Raw genomic sequence first — 6,270 nt, forward strand, 5'->3', positions numbered from 1 at the left:
TGGAGAATTATTAGCAGTAAGCTTTCTCTTCCACCACATCTTCCACCCCAGCCTGTTCACCCTCTTTCTTATTCTGACCTGCAGTCAAATGTTCTACGTTACCCTGAGCAAGTCATTTCACTTCTCTGTGCCTTGTTTCCTCCTTTACAAAGTGGGGATAAAACTATTGGCTTTGTTCACCTGTTTCAGGGGCCTTTGAGATGATAGTGAAGATTGCCCACTTGAAGGTGACACCCTCAGGTCACTTGCTCTTATTGACTAGGTCTTGCTCGCAGAAACCTAAGTCTAGGAATTCTGCAAAGAGAAAAGAACACAGTCAGTAGGGTCCTGAGCCCAGTCAGGGTGGGGTTAAGCGGAGCCAGCAGCTTGCCCACCGCACCCTCCAGAGGCTCGCAGGAAGGTTTCTTATCTGCTGGCTTTACATCTGCTCTGACAGACACCGGGAGCCGCGGCAGCCCACTTGCTAGGCGTGACCCCAGCCCCTAGGTGAGCCAGCAATGGAGCCAACCATGATGGTTCCCTTGAAGATCAGAGGAAAGTCTGAAGAGGTCCCCTCCACCAAGGCCGCCTTCCAGTAGGCGAAGGGCTCCCCAGGCGACCCCAGCACGGGCAACCATCAGTTGCAGCACCACAGGGGGGGCTCTTACCCCTTATCTTGCCCAGCAGGTTGGACGCGTCAGCCATGCAGGGCACCGCAGACGAGAACTGCACCCCAGGCCAAGGGAGTTCGAATCAGAGTAGGCAGCACTGGACTGAGGTAGCCAGAAAAGTTCTGCCAGCCTGAGGCAGACCATTTCCCAACTCACTTATGTAAACTAGTCTCGCCCATGCCACCCATATATTATGGGTGGAGAAGCTGAGACTCAGGAGGAGAAAGGATTTGTCCAAGTCCCAGCCGATTAATAAGGGGCAAAAATTAGGGCATAAACCCATGCTTCCCTGACACCAACAACCCCCATGAATTTCCAGTGGCTATAATAAGGCCTCCCAGAAGGTGTTGCTCCAAAACCCCCCAGAGCAAACCTGACCCTCTTCTTCCTCCCATGAGGAGCAGCTGGAGGTGGAGAATTCAATTCCTGTGCATGATCAACACCCCTCCCAAGAGATTCCCTCTTTCCCCTCTTGCTCATTTACTTGATTTTGGCTTTGCTTGACCCACGAGGTCCAGGGGGCTACGAAGCTTCCTTGCTAGTCCGAGGAGGGGCCAATATTGTCTGCAGCAGTACTGCCCACAGCACTTTCCAGCAGCTGTTATTCCGGGCCCCTGGGCTTGGACATGGCAATTGGCTACAACTCAGAGAAGCCCATCTTCTGATGTCAGACCCTCTTGCTTGTCAGGGGCCAAGGGCAAGCGACTGCACTAGAAAAACCAAAGCCATTAGCACAATCACTTTCGTCCGGTCGGTGGCACAGGTGTGGCACTTTGTGGGTAATAGAAAGTGATTGCTGCCTAGGCTAGGACAGGCCAGGAAATCAGGACACGACCCCAAGGGGACTGGGCCATTACTGTGGTACACCCGCCTGCTGCCTACCAGATGAGATGCCCTGCAGTAAGGGGCAGAAGCCACACGCTCCCCACTCAGCCCCATGGCTGAACAGGGGAGGCTGGCAGCTGCCTGGACAGCATCTCATCTCTGACCACAGGCCTGGGTGAAGGATGCCATTCCTGCAGCTTGGCCTGAGAGTCCCACCAGTAGACACATCCTTTCGATGGAGCCGTCGGTAGGAGGCCTGCCTCCTTGCTGTCTCCGTCTCCCTTGAAGGACAAACCCAGAAACTCTGGCTCACAGGCGCACTGCTGTGGAACAAACCACAAGAATGCACTTTAGTGACTGGGGGTCCCTCTTGAACCCAGTTTATTAGCATTCAGCGAAAGAAACATATGTTGTTACAAACAGGAAGTGCATCAAGATATCCAGATGTCAATGAGAACTAGGATCGGAGAGGTCACAATCCAGGCGACTCCGTGATGTCGCAGGAACAGAGAAGGGGAAGCGAGGGCACATCCAGGGGCCGTGCCCCCCTTTCTGCACTGGGAGAGAAAGAACTTTTATACCTGGGGTTGGGACGTACTGCAGTTCCTAATTTGCTCCTTCTGCCCCCAGCCATTTTATTAAACAGGACCTAAATATACATTCCTGGTTTCTTCCCTCCCACCCCGACCCCCGTATACAGCAGGGAAAGTAAGCACCAATAGTAAACAGGAATAATAATTAAAGCCCTGCTTCTCGGTAAGCCCAACCCTTATACATATACACGCCATGTGGGTTTTCTTCTTTGGAGTGACTACAGGATGAAAAAGTGGGGATCGGGCCAGTCAGCCTTCGCCCTGACAGTCACTGTTTCCCAAAGTACCATCCATGTGTGAGCTGGAGCAGGGCACGGGAGTGGGAATGGTGGTAGGGGGAGAGAGTCCCCCAAAGCAGCATGAGGGGTCAAGGAGGTCCCCAATGTCTCTTCTGGGTGAATGTCCCAATCAACTGAGCTCCTGGTAAGTCCCATGCAAAGGTTTCCTCAGTAACATGGCTAATTCCTGATGGTTCAAGCATCCCTGCCGTCTGTCCCCCACAACTTCTTGGGGAGACAGGGCACAGTTGAAACCCTCTGCCCTCCCCAATGGGTGGAGAATGTCCCTGTCCCCACAATGTTCCTTTGGAGAAACTCAACACGACAAGTAGCACAACATGGGCACTCTGGTTTCAAAACAAAAGCACAGAACATGAAGAATAAAGAGAGAGAGAGACAGACAGACAGACAGACATGAGTACTTGCAGAGGTCTACAAACAGGGAAGGGGCGGGGTCCAAAAGAAAAAAAATAAAGTCATAACACGACACGCTGTCTACCAGGTTCCACATGCCTGAGTCACCTGGCATTTGTCTAAGTACCTGGGCACCTTCTGCTGTCCCTATCATGGAGAGGGGGGTGGACAGGGTGATACATCAGGGCTGGGGAGAGGGGCAAGAGTGAGGGCCCTGGGCAGCTGAGATGCCAGCCCTCTGCACAAGCAGCAGCAATTTTTGTGTCATCTTTGTTTTGTTTAAAACTGTAAACAGCACCGCTTAAAAATAAAATATATCAGAAAAGAACAATTGATAAACATTGTTTTCCATGAATATAAAATGCAAACAATACAAAAATAGATAATTGACTTTTGATATATATATATATATTAAAAACAACTTGGATGCAACATACACATGGGTAAACTTGAAGTCTCCCTGCTGATCCCCCCCATGCCTCCCTCTAGCGATTGGGCCCGGGGGCCAAGGGCAGGTAGGATGGTGGCGCTGGCAAGGGTGGGAAAGTCGCTGGCAGCAGGACAAGGGAAACGCACCCTGGCTGTGGGAAACTACTTCCCTCCTTGGTATAGCACGGAGGAAGGAGACTAGTGTTGACTGAAGCCTTTGGCCCGGAACTGGTGCCCAGGCTGAGTCCAAACGGGCAGAGCGGGCCCTATCTGGGCCCCAAGGCAGGGCTTCCTTGAAGGCGCTAAAGCACCGAGAAACTGGTGGCCATGGGCGAGGCCCCCAAGGACCGGCCTCATTTGGGAATCCTCAGGATCAGAGCTGTCTGGCACTAGATAAGCGTGCTGGGTGGAGAGACGAGGGCAGCCACCTCGTCTCAAGGCATATCTTGCCTTGAAGTCACGTCCGAAAGCAGTATCCCAAGACCTTGCAATGCAGAAATGGCGTTCACCTGGGCCCAGCCTAGGGGGTGTGGACTTGACGTCGACACCTTTACCCCGCACGTATTTGGCGTCAGCCAAGCAAGCACTGGCCCATGTTTTGGAAGAGGCCTGGAGCTTGGCTGGCTGTTCCAGCGTCACCCTGCACTGCCATTACCACATGCCCCTAGGCGGGTCCTTCTCCCTCTTTTAGGCTGCAGCGGGGTTTCCACCAGCAACTGCTTAGATCCCAAGTGAGACTCTCAAGTAGTCTCCTTCTGCAGCCATGCACCCTGACTGCCCCACTTCCGGCAGCGAGGACCCTGTCCCTGGGCTGGCCAGGGGCAGTGAAAGGACTCGCAAGCAGCCATGTTGTCCAAACCGTAAGCTGCTACTCAGTCCTAGGCCCTACGCTGTGGTACGCAACCTTCCAGAGGCCAGCAAAGTATGTCAGGGCTAAGACTTCCCCCTTCACAGGCAGCACCTCTTGCTGCCCTCTCGTCACTGAGGGCAGCTCTCAGCCCGCGGCCAAAGGCTGGCCACCTACTTCTGCTCTTCCCAGATAGGCTGATGGCCCAGTGAGCTCTGGAGGCTGGTGATGGCTCTATTACCTGCCGTGGCTGCCACAGTCCACATCCAGACAGGAGCTTGAGCTGCCCTAAAGGACAAGCAGAGACACAGGAGGCAAGTAGTGGGTTTTCCCGTTGTAAAGGCATTTGGTGAGTGTTTACTTCCTGCCAAACTGCCAGGCCATTTGTCAGCCCCACCCTCCCAGGGCAACTTTGGTGAGAGGACAGAAGGTTGGCATTTGGGCACTTCCCTCCTGGAATGCTGTGCTTGGTGTGAGGAGGGCCTTCCTCACCCTATTTCGTTCTTCAGCGCCATGACTGACACGTTTCTTCATGATGAAATGGGGAGCTGGTCTGGGTCCCTTGAGTGGCAGCATTGGTGCCATGCAAACTTATGTGATGCTCCCAGGGTTACAGCTTCTACCAACTGAGCCTGATTTTGGGGGGAGGGGCACTGGGCCAACCCTTATCTGAGAAAGGGTGACAAGGACCAGTACAATCCCCGGTCAAGGGCTACTTTGCCCACAAAGTCACCTCTGTGACTCGGGAGGCCAACAGCGTCCATTCCCAAGCCAAATGGCCATCTCTCAGGAATGGTGGGAGCTCTGCTGACCTCTTAACAGGCAAGAAGATGGGTTGGGGCGGGGGCAAGGACAGGAGTGGCCGTGGGGGGTACGCAAGGATCATCATTTGTCTGGGTCGATACATCCAGGCAAAAGATATTCCACTTGCGATTCCCAATGAAGAAATGTCAAAGGAAACCTCTCGCACTGGTGATGACTGAGAGGCCAAGCCCGGTAACATTAGCTTGTTGCAATGTCATCCTGTCTTTCTCCTGTGTGGATGCAGGAGGAAGGAGGGTGCCATTCATTCCATAAGGGCTACAGCTGCCATATAAGTCAGCATCCTGAAGCTTGGCAGAGGGAGGGCAGATCACAGTCTTCCCTCTCCAGAGCCTGGTCCTTGGATGATGCTAAGGGCTTGGCTAATTGCAAAGTGAAAGCTCTTTAGAGTCCAGGACAGCAGCCTAGATGACTATGGTATCCTGTCTCTTGGGAGTGCTGGTCTAGAGCTTCTTTACAGCATCCAAATGAAGGGGCGGACAAGGTACAAGGAATTTTTTTGGGGGGGGGAAGCAATTTTCCCTTCTAAGAAGCTGGGTTGCCTCGGGCTCTGCAAAATCTGAAATCCTCTCTCCTGTTGCCTCAGACAAATGGACCTCCATTTCCCATCCTTCCCCCTGGAACCTGCCCAAACCCCAACCCCTATTGCCAAGCCTAATTTCAGCTGCTTCTCTCCTTGTATCTCAATTAAAAGAATGTATTCTTTGTGATGAGATTATGAAAATTTCCTTTGGAGGCAAAAAAGAAGCAAAATTCAAAAGCACCTGCAACTCAGGAAGTCACAAGCTTAAGAGAGGAAAAGGGAGAAAAAAAATATCCTATCATTCCAGAGCTCAAGACTTATGGCAGTGTCTGTGGGAGAACCCTATTTTGTCTTCTGTTTGCAACTGCAACTGGATTAATTTGATCACTCCATTAAGGGGATTAGCATTTTTGTCTTCAACCCAAGCTACGGCGGGCCAGGTTAAAAGGCCCCCATCTGGTTATGATGCCAAAGTCCACAGCAGTAGGCGGTGAGATACATGCTACTTGATCCTCTCTAAGGACAGCTAGCTGGGACAAATAGATTATAGTCATCTGATGTAATGGTGGCAGCTATGCCAAGACGGAACGGAGCGGGGGCGGGGAGGATCTGTACCATTATTTCACATTGCTAACAGCAAACAAGCCCCCTGTCCCCACGTGGGAGGCAGTGCAGACCTGGCTGTTCATCTGGGGTTCATCACTTGCTGGGTGGTGAGGTGGTAGGGGGCGCGAAGGGTTCAGCCCGTGTCAAGGATGCATGCTCTATATATAATCACTAACTTGGCAACTGGAATAGGCACAAAATTACAGCATCCCGAACCCTGCGTGGGTCACAAGAAGAAACCCCGAAAGCAAAAACCGGAGCACAGCAGCGGCGGCAGCCTCCC

This window comes from Pteronotus mesoamericanus, unplaced genomic scaffold (genome assembly GCF_021234165.1).
Source record: "Pteronotus mesoamericanus isolate MK-2021 breed Mesoamerican mustached bat unplaced genomic scaffold, CSHL_Meso_final contig_256, whole genome shotgun sequence".
In the NCBI taxonomy this organism is placed as follows: domain Eukaryota; kingdom Metazoa; phylum Chordata; class Mammalia; order Chiroptera; family Mormoopidae; genus Pteronotus; species Pteronotus mesoamericanus.